An 18,628-nucleotide genomic window follows, 5' to 3' on the forward strand; every position below is an offset into this window, starting at 1 on the left:
CTTACCACTGTCTGACTCTAAATCCAGTGCTTTTTCCACTCTTGACTCTTTATGTTGCCTTTGTTACCAAGGTGTAAAAGCTGGTGATGATCTGTAGGGTACAGGGAAAATCCTGGTTACCAGTTATTACTTTTTGTGACTGTGGGTAGTAACTACCTCTCTGACCCTCGGTTTTCTCTTCTGTAAAGCCTGGGAATAACAGTTCTTACCCTGACTACTCACAAGGGTTGTTGTGAGGATTAAATTGGTTGGTCTATGTGACAGTGCTTTGTAAACTGCAGAGCTGGATGCAGATAAAACACTTTATTATGACGACCATCACTGGTTTTCAGCCAGGTACCACTGTTAAGGATGCAAAATGTGCTGCAGCTTTCAAAGGGAGGGTTTAGTTTAAGATCTTTCATAATACTTGAGATGCACTGTAAATACTTGGAAAAACGGTTTTCAGGATGTCCACTCAAATGGTTGCTAGTCTTTACTTAATAATAGCTATCTATATTGGGTGGCATAACCGGTTAAGCACTTGACTACGAACTGAAAGGTTGGTAATTCGAACCCACCCAGAGGTGCCTTGGAAGAAAGGCCTGGCAATCTGCTTCCAAAAGGTCACAACTTTGAAATCTTTATGGAGCGCAGTTCTTTTCTGCAACATATGGGGTTACCATGAGTTGGAATCCACTCAACAGCGATTGGTACCTGGTATACTGGGAGAAGAAGAATTGATGCCTTTGAACAATGGTATTGGTGAAGAACACTGAATATGCCATGGACTGCCAAAAGAACAAACAAATCTGTCTTGGAAGAAGTACAATCAGAATGCTCCTTAGAAGCGAGGATGGTGAGACTGTGTCTCACATACTTTGGACATGTTATCAGGAGGGACCAGTCCCTGGAGAAGGATATCATGGTTGATAAAGTAGAGGATCAGCACAAAAGAACCTCAACAAGATGGATGGATTGACACAGTGGCTGCAACAATGGGCTCAAGCATAATGATTATGAGGATGGCACGGGACCAGGTGGTGTTTCATTCTGTTGTACATAGGGTTGCTATGAGTCAGAACTAACTTGATGGCTCCTTACAATGACAATGACAACACATTGGGAGAAAAGCTTTTTCTCCCCAAAGCTTATAGTTTATTCATCATCTCTAGCTGCTGATGGATTATCTGGAGAGTCCTATTCCTGGGTTTGTGGTATGTTTCTCAATTTCAATAGTTAAGAGTCCTTTGATGTTTAATTTTGATTCTTCAAAGTTGCTTTGCTTCTGTGGCTGGAAAAACTCACCAAGTTATTTTCTATGGATTATACCCCTCTGCTCAAGGCGGTTTCTTAATTTTAAGTTGGAGTAAATATCCCCAGTATCCTAAATTGAGGAGACCTGGTTAAGTGTTCAGCTGCTAACCAAAAGGTCGGCAGTTAGAATCCACCAGGCACTCCTTGGAAACCCTATGGGGCAGCTCTACTCTCTTATAGGATGGCTGTGAGTTGAAATCAGCTTGACAGCAATGGGTTATCCTAAACTGAAACTCCATCTAAACTTTTGTGACTTTATAAAAATTTGCCTTGAAAAATGTATAGAGACCAAAGTTTATCAGTGGTTACCAGGAGTGAGAGGGAGGGGGAAAGGAGGACCCACTGTTTAAGAAACAGTGAGCTTCTGTTTACGGTGATAGGAAATTTGGCAATGATTATGGGTATGGCTGCTCAAAACGATTAATGTAACGGATATCACTAAATTGTACATCTGAAAAATGTTATATTGGCAGATGCTATGTTATATACATATTCTTGACAATTAAAAAAAATTTACCTTGGGTTTGGTGTGCTTCTCCTAGGTTGTATGAATAATTCTTTTCTGGCACTCTCTTTCCTACCTCAGGCCCTTTGCCCACGCTGATCCCTCTCCTGGAAAGCTTTCCCCTGATTCTTTGCAGAGCTGACTCCTTCTCATCCTTCAGTTCAAATGCTATCTCCTTAGAAGGATCTGCCCTGAACATCTGCTTCAAAACTTCTTCTCATCTATTTCCATATTTATTTCCTTCCCAGCACTGATCACAATCTGTAATTTTCTTGTTTATTTATTTACTTCTTTGTATCCTCCACTCTAACGTCAGCTCCTTGGGGGCTGGGATCTTGCCCACTGATGTCATTATCTACCCCCAGCATCCAGCACAACACCAGGTATACAATAACTATCTGTTGAACAGATGAACTTGTCTAACAAGATGCACACCAATGTTGTAAGGCTGTGGACATACATACATGGTTATCTTAATGCGACAGCCTAACTTAAAAACCATCTAGGACTTCAACTGTGGCCCTCATAGTAGCCCATGTTTCATAATAAGTTGCTCAGGGCTTAGGAAGGGCCACAGTGCAGCCTGGGGGTGCCCCAGTGATGTCACACAGGACTAGATTCTCTAATCCTTATCATTCTATGACAATCTTCTAAACAGCTAAGTTTTTCATGATACGATATGGTTGGGGGGGAGGGAGGAAGGAGCACTAGGATGGGGGGGCTCACACCCCCCAAACAAAATTAGTTTGGGGGCATTATCAGTTCACATGTACTACTCCAGGAGCGAGTGGGAAGCAGATGCCGTAATTTGGACTAAGCTAAAAAAGAGAGAATAGAAGAATGGGGAAAAGAAAGGTGAAGAAGATGGAGAGTGAACAGAAGAAAATGAGGAGAGCGATAAGGAAGAGAAAAGAGAGAAGAGAAAGACAACTGAAGAAGATGTGTGTGAGAAAAAGGCGTGAAACACGTAGTGAAAGAGCAGGAGGTAGGAAGACTCGAAGCTGTTCTGCTTGGCTTTGTAACTCTTGGGTAGTTAACTGGCTTTGGTGTGAATGGATGGATGGCTCAGGGGAAGGGGATTCTAGGTCTCCGCCCCCCCCCCCCCCCCCGCCAGAGGTCACTTAAATTGCTGAGATTGTTTTGAGAGGCCCAGGCAAGGCTGTCTCAGGATGATTCTCCTGGGTGCTTTCACTATAGTAATTTGGCAACAAAGAGTGTAAACCTCTTCTTTAAGTCATGGTTGTGAGAAAAGGGGAAGAGAGTATTGCTGACCAGTTTAAGTTTTTATACTCTCCACCACAAACCCTGTCCTTACCCCAAACGTCTCAATTACTAGGTTAATAGCACCAAGTTAAATTCAGGACATTAAAGCCAACTTTCAGAAATATTTTCTGTTAAATGAAATTCAAACAGATTTCTAAAGCAGAGTAGCATAGTTTTATATCTATAAAAATTACTAAAATACAGTTATGGCAATATATACCCTACTGATGTTCCACAAAGGAGCCCTGGTGGCACAGTGGTTAAGCATTCCACTGCAGACCAAATAAAAGGTTAACAGTTCAAACCCACCATGGGAGAAAGATGTGGCAGTCTGCTTCCATAAAGATTTACAGCCTTGGAAACCCTATGGGGGTAGTTCTACTCTGCCCCATAGGGTTGCTATGAGTCGGAATCAACTCAACAGCAATGGTTTTGGTTTGGTTTTTGATGTTCCACAAAAACTTACTATGAAGATCCCAAATATGTGTACAACACCCAGACAAGGCTGAAAAGAGAAAAACAAACAAAACCCTTTAACTCTTTTTCAATTTTTTCCTTCTAAATATTTAAAATTTTTCTTTAGTATGAGATTTAATGACAGGGATATTATAATAGCAAGCATATTTAATCAGAAACTATTGACACTTTTGTTCTGAATTTTACGTTAATCTTATAATTCATGAGTTTTTTAGTTCATACCAAAATGTATCCAGAAATAAATAACAGGAAGGTGCAGGTTTATTGGTAGTCTGTGGTACACTGTGAAGATTACTTATAAATCTCTCTGTGCTCGTATTTTCTATTTTTCTCCCACTTCTGCTACAATTTGGCCAGATCCTTCTATAAGTGTAGAGCAGAGAAAAGAAAGGGGTGGAAACCTAAAGGAAGGGCACAGAAAGATGGGCAAGACCTTCAAGTTCTCTGTGGCCCACTACTGCCGTTGATGAACCAGCTTCTACCTCATGAATAAGAAAATTAGTTTTTTTTTTAAGAGCATGCCAAATCATGGTTGCCACATGGGCTTTTCTATTTCAGAGTGATAACGACTCCACCATCATGCTAATTGTGCTATTACTTGTCTGACGTATTAAGGATTTCAGTAGGGCAGAATTTCGAAGATCTTCGTTCCAATTTCTTTTGTTGGCAGGTGTGTGGAGAAGTAATTAGGAAATGTGTCCTCAGATGGGATCAAATGCATAAGTGAATTTTTTTACTTTGCATATCTGGAAATGATCCATCTTCATCTTACTCTAAGAAATCTCAAACCCAAAAATATTGGGTAGAGTGATTTTGGGGTTCCTTGGAGATTTGACCAGTCAGTGACCATTTGGCAATACTGTTTGATACTGTTGTTGCTGTAGTTAGGTCCCAGGTCTAAAAGTGGAAGGCACAGAACCTTCCCACAAAAGACAAATTGAAAAAATTAGACAGGGCTCTTACAACTTTAAAAGCAGCTAAATAATGCTAGCTGAATGACAGAATGACATAATAAATAACTCTCTTTTGATCTAAGAATTGAGGCAACAAAGTGGTTTTAGGAGATAAAGAGTACCAGGGTGCAAAATGCTACAGTAAGCTCCGGAGATAAAATGGAAAGGCCTCACCACAAACTTACTTTCCTATTGGCCAGGGCTCAATTTGACTAATATTTTCAGGTGTTCTTTTTAGAGTACCTCCCTCCTACAACGAAGTATTTGATTTTTCTTTGCATACACCAAAGCATCTTTTAAAGCTCCACGGATTTTTCTTTTAAACTTCTGTGACTGCAAAAGTGGTGTAGATGAAACCCACTAACCGGTTAATCCTCCAACAAGAGAAAGGCGCCACAGCCAATGGGAACGTGCTGGTGATGTATTGCTCTTAGTTCTGATTCATTGGCCACCTAAGGTTTGTCATTCTACCCCCAGCGTCTGCAAGTAGCGTGGGTCACATTTTCTGAAGTCTAGCTAGCTAAACTGGATTTTAGTCGTCTGCACGTGCAGTTCCAACTAAGTTTAGCTCATCTCTAATTCTTAATAGAAACAGCTGTTACGCTTCTGATTCTCCGGATTTTGAACCCTCCGTTTCTTAACCCCAAAGGAGGTCGTTGTAGGTCCCCTGTTACAGAATAACGTGATGTCTAGCATGTGCGAATGTGGAATCCCATGAGTTACAAACTGAAAACCTGCCAGAAACTCAGAACACGTACCCCGTGCGTGAATAAGTTGCACCCGAGTGTGGGTGGGTGGTGGTAGGATGTGTGTGTTCTTGCTCTTTGGAGAGCGAGGTGTTTGGCCGTGGCACCACCGTGGGCCTCCCTGGGTCACCTGGGGTAGGATGGCTCTGTGAAAACCGGGGCACCGGGGAAGGGGGTCTGGTTGGGGCACGAGACCAAACGAGCGTCCTAAGAGCAGTGGCCAGGCCGCGACTAAATCAGAGAAGGGTGGAAAGCTCGAGGTCAGTCCTTGGGACTCCGTGGGCGGCGTCTCAGCAGGGACTGTCGAGGGGCAGGGAGTGGGGCGTGCATCTGCAGACAGGTGGAAACTCCAGGAGAGGAGGTGCGGCCGCCCTGGGGGGCTCTTCCGAGATCCCCTAGGGCCGAAAGCCGGGCTTTGAAAGGCTCTCGAATCCACCGGGCCCGAAGAGTAGCACATTCCATTCAAGCTCCGGTCCCAGTTCCTATCCGGAATCCGGACGCTCCCCTCGGCCTCGGCCTGGAGCCTCGGTGGGGAGGTGGCAGCAGCGGCCGGCGAAGCATGGTAGTGACGTCATTCAGGGCCGCCCCTCCCCCTCCCCCTCCCCCTCCCCCTCCCCCTCCCCCTCCCCCTCCCCCCGGCGCTAGCCGCAGTTCCTGCCCAACGACATCCGGGTCTCTCCAGCTGCTCCGCCGCGCCGCAGCTGTAGCGGCGGCGGGGCGGGGCGGCACGGGGCGGGGGAGGGGCAGCGCGGCTCCGTCGTGAGCGCGCCTGCGCGGGGGCGCGCTAGAGACAGCGGCGGCGCTGGGGACGGGAGCGCGCGCGGGAGCGAGGGAGCAGTGGTCTCGGCGCCGGCCCGGCCCGGAGCTTTGGGAGCTCGGGCGCCTACGGCTCCGGAACGGGTGGCCGGGGTGGGGGGTGGGGGGGCGCCAGGCAGGTGGGGCGCGAACGCGATGAATCCTCGGGTCTTCCTCCTCTTTCTCCGGGACCCGCTCTCCGTCTCCCGCTCCAACGCCCGGATGATCTGAGCCGCGAGGGCGCCGAGAGCCGGGGGCCCGGACGCAGCCCGGCTCCTCCCCGCCTCCGCCCCCTCCCCTGCCTGACCCGGCGGACCGCCGCCGAGGTGACCCCCTCCCCGCCCCTCCCCCGGCTGCCGCCGCCGCCTCGGCCGACCAGGGACCTGCCAGTCCGCGGCTTGCTCCGGGTAAGCGCGGCGCTCGGGCTGAAGGCGGGCGGGCGAGCGGCGCGGGCCTGCGCAGCGGCGGCGCGGCCAGGCCTGGGGCCTGTAAACAAGCCGGGCGTCTGCCCGGGCGCTCCCGAGAGGAGACGCGACAACTCCACCCCCTGGCCGGCCTCCTTCCCGGAGCCAGGCGGCGGGCGCCGAGGGGTTAACGCTCCGCGAGGGCGGGGGCGGGGTGTTTGTGGTGGCGGCGCTGGGAGGGAGCGCGACCCTCCCACGGCCCGGGCGGGGTGTTTGCGGCGGCCGTGCGGGCGGGGGCCGCGGGCCGGCCTGGCCCGAGAGCTGCCGGCGGAACTTTTTCGGAGCGAGGAGCGGGCCTCGCGGCTGCCGCCCCCCCACCCGGCCGCGCTGCCCTGGGCTCCAACCCCTGGGAGGGAGGCCGGGAGGAAGAAAGGGAGAGGCGTCCTTTGGACCGGAGTAGCCCTCGAAACACCAGATTCTGGGGGATTTGCTTCAGGCTTTATAGGGAGCAGGGCTGAGAGTGAGGCTGCTTCAGAACTCGAGTCGGTGACGCCTCCAATTCATTCATGTTAAGACATCGAACCGAATCATTGAAGTAAACTATACTGATTTTTCCTCCTCGTCTTTTTAATCGTGGAAATTGTTTGGGTAAAAGTTCTTAGTGTTAGAGCTTGGTTAAGGTATGGTTCTCTTCTGCTTTGTAGATGTTAAATAAACTTGGAGCCTTTTCTTGAAAGACAGCTGGCTGTGGAGAGCCTTCTACCAACTGCAGTTTTAGATATCTTTTGGAAATTTCATCACCTGAGGTATTTTCGTTCTCTCTTCTCCAGCACCACATGGTACTTACAAATCCGCAAAGGTCGTGCTTCAGTTGTCCAAGCCAGGAAACCTATGCGCCGCCCCCGGTCCCAAGTTTTCTGCTAATTGGAATAATGAGCAGACTGTGTTTTAAGAAGTTATTGAAAGAGTATGGGAAGTGTAAAAATCCATGGGAGATGTGTATTTCTTTCCCAGAATAAATGATTTTGAGATTATTGAAAGAGATTAGAAATTTTTTTAATTGTTCTTACGAAAAAAATCTAAAAACTTTTCAGACTTGCACGTTCTGGTTTTAAACACAACCATGTTTCAAGTACAGAGAGCGCTGAAGAGACAGAGAATTTATTTATTTAAACAGTACTCTGCTGAGCCTTAGGGGCTTCAGAGCTCTCAGGAGTCCAGCTGGCAGAGCTTGGTCCCTAACTCCCTTTTTAACTGGAACAACTTCACTTTTATATTTTTATCTTTTTAATATTGGGCCTCTTCCAAAGATTGTATTTCTGTAACTTTACAGATGAGAAAATAAGAGTAAGAAGATAGTGACCACTCTCTGAAACTTTCATTCCTCCTCCCCTCCCCCCCAGTTTTCTAACCCTGGATGTTAATTACTTAATGTTTCTTTTGCCAATAAGTAATTTGAAGCACACAGTAACATTTGTTTCATGAAATTATAGTTCTGTTCTTATGTGTAACTCGCGTATATCTGGTTAAACATTCAGTCATGTTGGAATGATTAGTTTTAACCTGCAAGTTTACAGCAAATACCACATTATTAAAATTATAATGAACTGCACATGGAAGTTGCTTAAGACATTTTTTATTTGATAAACATTTTCCTCATCAGTGAAGTAATTTTGTGTGAAGTAATTATGTGGAGCTGTATATTAAGACTAATAGTTTGAAGTTAGCTACTTCAATCTGTGTTATATTTGAGAAATACTATGGTTGAGTGCCAGAGTCATCAACATTGCTTTTTACATGGGTTGTATCTTTTTATATTTAGTATGAAGGGTAGAAGTGGTGACTATACTTACAGTATGATCTTTTTTTTTTAGTCAGTATGATCTTTTGAAGGGGACACTACTAGGAGGCAAGAATTGTTTAGTCATGGCTGTGCTCCAAAATAATCTGTGTCCATGGACAAGTCCTTTAACCTTTTGATTCTCGGTTTCCAAAAACCCTAAAGTGAAAGGGGCAGATTATTTTATTTATCAAATGTTAAATTTTTTATTCTCTCATCAACATTATGGAGCCCTGGTGGCACAGTGGTTAGGAGCTTGGCTGCTAACCAAAAGATTGGCAGTTTGAATCCACCAGCCACTCCTTGGAAATCCTATGGGGCAATTCTCCTGTGTCTTGTAGGGGTGCTGAGTTGAAATCGACTTGATGGGCAACCAGTTTGGTTTCTTTTTTTTTTTTGGCGTCAACATTGTGTGTCCGACATTCAATGTACTATGACCAAATGCCTGGTACGTACTAGGCACTTAGATGCTTCAACATTCTAAAGCTGATTTTCTTTCTGGGTTGTGTTTTATTTAAGAGAACTTTAAGTTGTTCAGTGTTTGTTAGGAAAGATACTCTAGTAAATAAACTTTATTGATTTCTCTGTTGAGATTGGGAAGAAACTCCTGGGAGAAAGGACAGAGATTCCGAGGGACAAAAGATAGCTAAGACAACAGGTTTGAACAAGTGCTCTGCCCTGGGTAGTTTGATATGAAGGACATTGTAAGAGTTTTGCTGACAGTTCGTGCTCGGTCTTGCTTATCTTGACTTACTAAACCTTCATTTGAAAATTTGTTCCTAGTGCCTGATTTTTTTTTTCCAAAAAAACCTATGAACCAAATCCAAACCCATTGCTCTCAAGTAGATTCCAACTCAATAGCGACTCTGTAGGATAGAGTATATAACAAATCTATAGCAACATCATTATGTCACATGGTAAATATTGCTCAGCACTTAACTAAAAACCTGTAGTCTTTGAATTTGTTCCGATTAAACCTAGGCTTTATTGTAATGGCTCAGAATGTATAGCTGATTCTGGTTTAACTACGAATGCTTATTTATTTTAAAACTATGAACTAGAGACATATGTCCACATGGAGCTTATCTCTGAAATGCTCACCCATAAGAGCTGGATTAATTTTTAAAATTATAAATCTGATCATGAATTACAAAGTGATATTTTGATGATTTCCCCCCAAATTATTAACTGTTGCCTGGGCACTAGACTCTGCCTGGTACTTTTGACAATTTTTTATCCTTAATCAAATAGGAATAAGGAGATGGCCACGTAAGAAAATCAGCCCAAGCATAGCATTATAAAAGTTAAGCAAGAAGATAAAACAAGGCGTGGTCCTGTGATATACATGGACGTTGAAGGAGAGGGAGGGCTTATGAGGCAACTAGGTAAAATTTGTGTCCTCCTGTACCTTGGGTAGTAATTTTATGTCACAATATACCCTCTTTCCATCTCAAATAATATTGGCGACAAATTTTTTTAATTGAGTTGCTTCATTTATTATTTCACTATTAGCCTGGATGTGTATATACTAAGCTCTTTGAATCTCCACCTCCGATTATTGATTAATAACCAACCATCCTTACGTGAAAGAAGCTTGGGTTAACCCATATCAAAGTCAAAATGTTGTTTGTTTGTATTCTTAATTCCTTTGCTCTTTCTAATGTCTGATGCACTCCATATTACACAAATAACAATTTTATAGTTTGTTGTGAGCCTTCAGAATATTTTCTGTAATGATTTGACCTTTGCATGTTCTGGTTATCTGTGTATTAGATAATCTTTTTACCTTGCTTCTCTTTTGTTGAGGCAGGTAGGAGGAGCTAGAGAAAGTAAATGACTAAAAGAGGTGAGCGTCTGTGTATTTTTATTTAAAATGAAATAGACTTTAGAATTTTGTAAGAAACTGAGTGAAAAAAACAAAACTCGTTGCCATTGAGTTGATTCTGACACATAGCGACCCTATAGGACGGAGTAGAACTGCCCTATACAGTTTCCAAGGAACAGCTGGTGAATTCAAACTGCCAGCCTTTTGGTTAGCAGCCAAACACCACCGTGCCATTGGGTATTAATGTTTATCAAAGAAATAAACTGTTATTATGTTTATAAAATTAAAAATGTTTTTAAACATTCTTTGAATAAATGTGCGTAAAGGAAGAGCTTGAGTTCTTACAACTCTTAATATGTCTATCAGGAATCTGTTGATCAAATTTGTATGGTATTCATATTTAGGATCTGGATTAAAAGTCACTCGAGCCTTTATGGCTGTCGTGATTTCAGTTAAAATCCTGTGAGTCTGAACAACTAGACGCAGAAGAAAGTGAATTGTAAGAGCCATTATTTATTGAACATTTATTTGTGCAAGGCTTTCATTTTTTACCATAACGCTCTAAAGTATGAGATGCCATCTCCATCTTACAAATGAAGAAAAATAGAATGAGAGAAGCTAAGTTACATGCTTGGAATTGGATATGTGTAGATACAAAAGTATTCTCAAAATATTCCTGAGTGGATTTTTCCCAATTAGATGAGCCTTCTTTTTCCTAGGAACCAAAATTTAAAAAGCTGAATATTAACACTTCTGAATCATAGGTTCCTAGATATAAAAGAGACCTTCTAAATTTATGTAGTTAAATCTTCCAAACGCAAGAGTCCCTTCTAAAACATTCAGAAGAGAGTTGAAAAATTAAATTCATTTTCTGATCTCAAAAATTTTGGAAACTTACCTAAAAATTTCATGACTTTAGCTATCCTTGTTTAGATTGAGGAATAGAGTTGATATTAATTCTCCAGTGATTGATACCCTTCAGGAGGAATGAAGGGAAATGTTTCTCAGTAGATAGTAGAACCACATTAAGGTTCAGAGAGAAGGTGGTAAAACCAGCCCTTAAAAGTCAGATAGGACTGAGTTCGAATCCCTGCTCTCCCACTTCCAAGTGGGATGATCTTGGGCAAGCTATTTGGTTTCTCTAAGCTTTAGTTTTCTTTGTCAGATGGAAAGGCCTTTTTCATAGGATTGTCTAAAAGATTAAATGAGATAATATATGTAAAGTACTTGACATATGTTCTACCACGAAGAAAGGGTCAGATAAATGGTAGCTATTATTATTGTTGAGCATTTGAAACCTTGGTTATTTGGGGGAATAAAGACTTGCTGAATATGAGAGGGTGGTCTTTGGGTATAATTTCTGTGGTGCACCTGGAAGCCAAACAGGAAAAGATTGAGTAGAGACTGTAGAAGAGGTTGTAAAGGCTCTGGATATATTAAAAAAAAAAAAAAAAACCATTGACACCGGGTTGATTTCAACTCATAACAACCCTATAGGACAGAATAGTGCCCCGTAGTGTTTCCACAGCTATAAATCTTTATGGAAGCAGACTGCCACATCTTTCTCCTGCGGAGTCGCTGGTGGATTTGAGCTGCCAACCTTTCTCTTAGCAGCTAAGCACGTAACTACTGCACCATCAGGGCTGCTTGTGGATACACAGAGCCTATTATGCTTACATATGAATGGACTGAAGCTCAGGAGTAATAGAAGAAAGAGAATGTTGAGTATGGGATAGATTTATTTGGCTCTATGAGGCTGGAAAGAAGCCATGGGTTTGGAGTTAATGATTAGGTGGGAGTAGTTGGTTAAATCGAGGATAAAGAGAGAAAGTAATAAAGCAAAGGTGAACGATCAGTGAGGAAGGACAAGGGTTGGTATTTTGAAGAATTTTTTTTAATTAGAAATGGGCAAGAAGATATTGCTACAGGAGAGGATGCTAGAGAGTAAGGAAACTATTCCGATTGAGTCCGTCCTGTTTAAAAAAAAGAAAATATATGAATGTTCCATAGATATAAACACGTATGTATGAATATATGCATGTATGTATATATGGAGGCTTCATAAAAGACATTAAGGTGAAAATGTTGTATTACCTCAAACCTACACCATGGTTTTTGGTGCCCTAACTGATCTCTTTCCTACTAGCATTTTGTATTGCATATACCTCCCTCATTCTATAAACCATCACAAAATTCTATGTAAAATATGGCTTTCATCATATTATTTCTCAGTATACTTCAGTGATTCCCTTTTGCCTCTAGAATATAGTTGACAATTTTTGATTTGACTTTTGACATTTTCCATGATAGGACTTCGGTATTGATTTACGTCAACCAAGCTGGTATACCCGCCGTCTCTGGAACACACCCTGTACATTTCTTTCCGTGGATTTTTGTTCATGCTATTTCACACCCTGGAATTCTTGTTCTACCTTCTGCAGCTTTTGTTTTGTGTTTGTGTCAAAGCTCTTTTCTAATATTTCCTACTCTGCAAAGCCTTCTCTAACCACCAGAGTGTTTCATCTCCTTTCTTTGAGCTTCTATAGCAATGTCTATGTGTATTATTTGTATGGCTTTAATTATGTATTTTATTTCTAGGTATTTGTGGCTTAATTATAATTGTATGTTCAATTAATTATAAACTTCTGAAGGGATAATACAGTTTTTTTTATTATACCCAAAGCCTAGCATAGTGCCTTGTGGGCAGTGAACACTCAGATATTTGGTAAATATTGGACAAGCTCTGAGATTGGGCATGATTGCTATAGGAGGTAGTGGAAGTAGTTATGAGCTTTCTGGTAGTGGATGTTTTGACTTCCTATGTGTTGGAGCTCTGGTGGCGCAGTGGTTAAGAGGTTGGCTGCTAACCAAAAGGTCAGCAGTTCGCATCTATCGAGCCCCTCCTTGGAAATCCTATGGGGCAGTTTTACTCTGTCCTATAGGGTTGCTATGAGTCAGAATTGATTCGACGGCATAGGGTTGGTTTTGTCAGTTCCTTTTTGTTATTTTAGCTAAGAAGTTTAGATATTTAAAGTGTTGAAATTATACAGATTGGAAGTGTGGCAGAGTGTTTATGTTGTAAAAAACTAGGTTGACTGATTGAGACCTTAAGGTTTAATTTTAATTTTCTACATTTTGGCTTTGAGCATTAACAGGACATTCATAATCATGCATGTCTTTCCAGGGTTTTACATTTGCAGACATTAAGAACTAGGTGTCCTTTCAACCAGAAAGGATTTGTGGAAACGCAGGAATTAGACAATGCCTTAGTTAAAGAAGTGTGGAAACACAGGAATTAGACAATGCCTTAGTTAAAGAAGATAAATATCAACTGGTTTAATGTGAACCAAAAAAAGTCTAATATATGAATAGTCTGTGTTCATATAAAACTCTTAACTAAACTTTGTCTTTATGAAAGGTTTAAAACACTCTTGTGAAATGGAAGCCTGGTGGCACAGTAGATGAAACGCTTGGCTGCTAACTGAAAGGTTGGCAGTTCTATCCCACCAGCTACTCCATGGGAGAAAGATTTGACAGTCTGCTTCTGTAAAGATTACAGCCTTGAAAACACTACGGGGCAGTTCTGCTCTGTCCTATAGGGTCCTTATGAGTCGGAATTGATTCAACAGCAATGAGTTTGATTTAGTTTATGAGATAGATAAGGAGCCTGGGTGGCGCAAACAGTTAAGTGCCAGGCTGCTAACCCAAAGGTCGGTGGTTTGAATTCACCCAGAGGAAAAGATCTGACCATCTGCTTCTGTAAATTTAGATTAAAAAACCAAAAACCTTTGCCATTAAGTCCGGTTCTGACTCACAGCAACCCTATAGGACAGAGTAGAACTGCCCCATAGGGTTTCCAAGGCTATAAATCTTTACAAAACAGACTACCTCATCATCCTCCAGCAGGGCAGCTAGTGGGTTCAAACCGCTGACCTTTAAGTTAGCAGCCGAGTGGCTTAACCACTACACCAGGCTTCCTCCCATAAAGATTAAAAATATAATTAGAAAATCCTGTGGGGCAGTTCTACTCTCATATAGGGTCACTGTGAGTGGAAATCAACTTGGCAATACCTAACAACAACATAAAATAGATACTATTACAATTTGTATCTTACAGATGAGGAAATTGAGAAAGAGAGGTTATGTTACTTGCCCAGGGCTTCACAGATAGTAACAGGGGAAGCTAAATATGTGCTCTTGAACTTTTAAAAATAATTATATATGTGTATCACTGCAGTTTATTGCTACCGCTGAAATAAAGTCTGTGGGCAGTTGTGATGAGTCAGAAAATCTTTGTACATGAAGGATATGAATATAGTTTCATTATACTCAGAGGGAATCTTGTGATTGAGTTGGAATCTGAAGTGGAAGTACACTAAATTTGAAAAGTACATTGTCATGTGTTGGTGTCAGCTCCCTTTAGAACTTTTCACCAACAGTAACTTAAATTTTTTAATATAAAAAAGCGTATAAAATATGGCTATATATGACTAATTCCACAATACTGTCTTATGGCCTCCCTTATTCATGTCCACTACTTTGCAACCCACAGATGTAAATTATTTCATCAGTTCTTTATTCAAATGAAGTTTTTAGTGAATTTAATAAAATAGTTTTAAATTGGAGCTACCTAATTGGGCTTAGAATAAGATTACATTGTAAATGGGACATTTTACTGCTAAAATTTATTGAAAATAAATGCCTTTAGATCAGAGACCTTGTTTCATTCATTTTAAATAGATGTTCCACATGTGATTATTTAATCTTCATAATCTCCCTGCTTACTTTCTGATGAACACATGACAGAAAATTGAATGTGAGCCGGAAATATAAGTATAATCTAGTTTAAATTTAGGCTGGTGCTTTGTAATTATCTGTGATTTGACTGTCTCAGGGACATAGATAAACAGTTTCTTTTTCTTTTTTTGGTCATGCTTTATGTGGCTTAATTATTTAAAAGATTGTCCAATAATTGGCTGTTGTACTGTTTCAGGGAATAAAACATAATTTGTTACCAACTTTGAATGTCTTGGCTTCTGAGCATTGCTTCCTTTCTTTGCCATAGTGGTAGAAAATTGCATCAAATTTGTATTATGTCTGTAAAAAATGGAGTTTGTCTACCTTTGTCACTAAAATTCAGGAACAAAAATATTAATGATAAAAATAAGGAGTGGCTAAATATTTAATTTTTGCTTTTGCAAATAATATCAAAGGTTACTAGGCTTTAGAAAAACATTTTTTCAGTATACCATCATGCTTCAAAATATAAAAATAGATAGTAAATAAAATATTCACTTTTTGTAATGCAGTAGAACATTATCATTGTTGAGAGATTATAAGGCTGTTTGAGTATTCAGGGGCCAGTCTTAGAAGTGGCAGATTTTGTTACGTGTCAACCCACCCTGTGTGTTATTCCACATCTGTCGTCTTCATTTTTCTCTGTCGGCATAAATGCTTCCTGATACTATAAGCAATTCTGTCAATAATTAGCTGTTTGTTGTGATCTTGGGAAACTCTGGTGGTGTAGTGGTTAAGTGCTACGGCTGCTAACCAAAGGGTCAGCAGTTTGAATCCGCCAGGCGCTCCTTGGAAACTCTATGGGCCAATTCTACTCTGTCCTGTAGGGTCGCTATGAGTCAGAATCGACTCGTTGGCGCTGGGTTTGGTTTGGTTTTATCGTGATCTCGTACTGGTTACTATAGTCAGTAGAATTAGGAGCATCAGGGAGCTCCCTGCCTGTTGCTGTCTAGTCCACTCCGACTCATAGCGACCCTGTATTAGGATAGGGTAGAACCACCCGATAGAGCTTCCAAGGAGTGCCTGGTGGATTCGAACTGCCAGCCTTTTGGTTAGCAGCCATAGCAGTTAACCACTGTACCACCAGAGTTTCTTGGTGCTCCTTTTATTCTGACTGTAGCTAACCAGTACAAGATCACAATAGATAGCTGACTAATTATTGAAGTAATTGCTGATAGTATCAGGAAGCATTTATCCCAACAGAGAAGAACGAAGATATGGAATAATATAGTGGAAACCCTGGTGGCATAGTGGTTAAGAGCTACGGCTGCTAACCAAAAGGTCGGCGGTTCGAATCCACCAGGCACACCTTGGAAACCCTGTGGGGCAGTTTTACTCTGTCCTATAGGGTCACTATGAGTCAAAATCAACTCAACGGCAATGGGTAGGAGCCCTGGTGGCGCAGTGGCTGAGCATTTGGCTGCTAACCAAAAGGCTGGCAGTTTGAATCCATCAGCTGCTACTTGGAAACCCTACGGGGCAGTTGTGCTCTGTCCTCTAACAGTTGCTATGAGTCAAAATCAACTTGACAGCAAGGGGTTTGGTTTTGGGGTTTTTTTTAAGTGCAAATGAGATTGTTAATTTTTTTTTTCTTGCAAGTAGGTTATTTATTTTTATTGTGGTGAAAATATACACACCAAATGGATCATTAATTTCTTATCCAGCAAAACGCCAAGATTAATAAGTTAAAGACATTTTTGTCCAAAATCCATTGAAAGTAGATTTCCCATTTCTTAGAAATTATTTCTTTTGTGTCTCAATTACCTTATACTTCTCACATAGAAAAGCCTTCAAAAAATGTGTCCATCCATGAATGCTGAATGAATGAATAGATGAATAAATAAATAGCTCAGGGAAAGAAAATGTGTGGGTTCTAATGTCATAATGACATCTTTTCTCTTTTGTTCCCTCCAGTATATCTTATGTGGCATTTTTAAATAATGGAGAGCGTGTCTCTAATGATGTTGAAAAATATTATAATGACCAGTAATCTGAAAATCAAGTTTTTGATTGATAAGCCTGATTAGTGCAGGTTTGCTTTAGGATCCAATATTTTCATACTAGAAATCAATTGTGATATTTCTGTAGAGATAAAAATAGAACTATGTGTTCTAGAGACGAAACAAAATAGGAATGATAGGATACAGTTTGTTGGCAGGTTAACTTCTGTGGGAATAACTTCTGGATAGAAAAGAATCTGTCAGTTTGTCATACTCTCGTGGCTTGTCTGTTGCTATGATGCCTATTTAGGAAAGGAGAGGAATGGCCAGAGAGGAAGGAGGAAAATCAGGACAATGTAGTAGTGTGAGGTAAAGGAGGAGACTATTTCAAGGAGGAGAAAGTATCAGTAGTGTGAATTACTCCTGAGAGATCAACTAAAGATTGAAACTTGTCCCTTGGATTTATCTAGGAAGAGATCATGGGCTACAGTGGGAGGAGCAATCAGTAAAATAGTCACAGTGGAAACCTTGTTGTGTAGTTTGAAGATTGAGTGGAAGGTGAGGTTCAGAGAGTGAACTGCTGGTTTAAGATGTTTGTGAAGTCGGAGGGGAAAGGTTAACAGCCAGGGAAACATGCGCAGTCAAGGAGGCTTTTTGTTTTTTCTTTTAAAAATGGGAGATAATTGAACATGGTCAGCAGTGATGGTGAGAGAAAAGGTGAAAGTACAGGAAAGAGGGGATAGGTAAATGTATAGAGTGAGATCCTATTGAAGCAGGAGAATGGAGCCAAACCCAAAAAAACCCATTGCCATCAAGTTGATTCTGACTCATAGCAACTCCTATAGGACAGAGTAGAATTGTTCCATGGGGTTTCCAAGGCTGTAAATCTTTATGGAAGCAGACTGCCACATCTTTCTCCTGCAGAGCACCGGTGGGTTCTAACCTCTGAACTTTCGGTTAGCAGCCGAGTGCTTTAACCACTGTACCACCAGGGCTCCTCAGAATGGAGCCAAAGGTGGAATAATTAGTTAAGGAGAGAAAATAAATGTGTAATATTAAATATTTAAATTTTTTTTTTTCACAGTTTAAATCTCTTGCTTCTGTTTACTCATGGTGGTAAATTATCTTTTTTAAAGTGATGCATGCTGGAATACTAATACTGCTCAAGGTTTTTGAGTATGTTTGGTACTTTGTGGTAGGAAACCCACAAAGCAAATAAAACAAAAAACTTCTGCCTTAAAGGTCTAGTCCAAGTGTCTGTCTCCTTAGTCTTTAAGATCTTTACGTTTATGTGTAATCCATACTGAAGGCTGTAGTCGTTGGTCTTTATCAGTGTTCCAAGTCATCTTCCTTTTCGGTAAGCAAAGATGTCATTTGTATGTCACATTTTATTTCTCTTTTCCAGCAGGAACATTTCATATGTGTGAAAAAATATTTAGAATCCCCAAATATTTTGTATATGAATGAAACTTTCACCATCTTAAACATTTAATAAATTGTATTTGTCCCTTCTTTCAGCTTGAATATACAAGGTTATTAGCAAACACAGATGCTCTGAGTTTGAGGGGTTTTGTTTGTGTGTGTTAAGCAAAGGGAAAAGGGAATGGATTGGTTGAGGAAATCAGTTAACTGTTTTCTGAGTCAGTCAAAGTCTGAGTTCTCAAATATGCAGAGATTAAAAAAGTATAACTGCCCCCATAGGGTTTCCAAGGCTGTAAATCTTTACCGAAGCAGAATGCTACATCTTTCTTCCGAAGAGCAGCTGGTGAGTTCCAACCACTGACCTT

The 18,628-nt window shown here is 41.4% G+C and overlaps 1 protein-coding gene across 7 annotated transcripts in view; it reads left to right on the forward strand.

Moving 5' to 3' along the window:
- Positions 1-6,331: 6,331 nt before the first annotated feature.
- The window catches only part of PPM1A (protein phosphatase, Mg2+/Mn2+ dependent 1A), a 43,827-nt gene continuing 31,530 nt past the window's right edge, over positions 6,332-18,628 (forward strand). For 4 of the 7 annotated variants that reach the window (XM_023546227.2, XM_023546225.2, XM_064292551.1 and 1 more), the window contains exons 1-2: positions 6,332-6,442; positions 7,144-7,245. The gene's annotated coding sequence lies outside the window, so the exon portion shown is untranslated. Of the gene's footprint in view, positions 6,443-6,822; positions 7,246-18,628 lie in introns of those variants that run through there. The other 3 variants (XM_064292552.1, XM_064292553.1, XM_023546224.2) reach the window with 3 other exon arrangements.

The sequence above is a fragment of the Loxodonta africana genome, chromosome 10 (assembly GCF_030014295.1).
Source record: "Loxodonta africana isolate mLoxAfr1 chromosome 10, mLoxAfr1.hap2, whole genome shotgun sequence".
NCBI classification, from domain to species: Eukaryota; Metazoa; Chordata; class Mammalia; order Proboscidea; family Elephantidae; genus Loxodonta; species Loxodonta africana.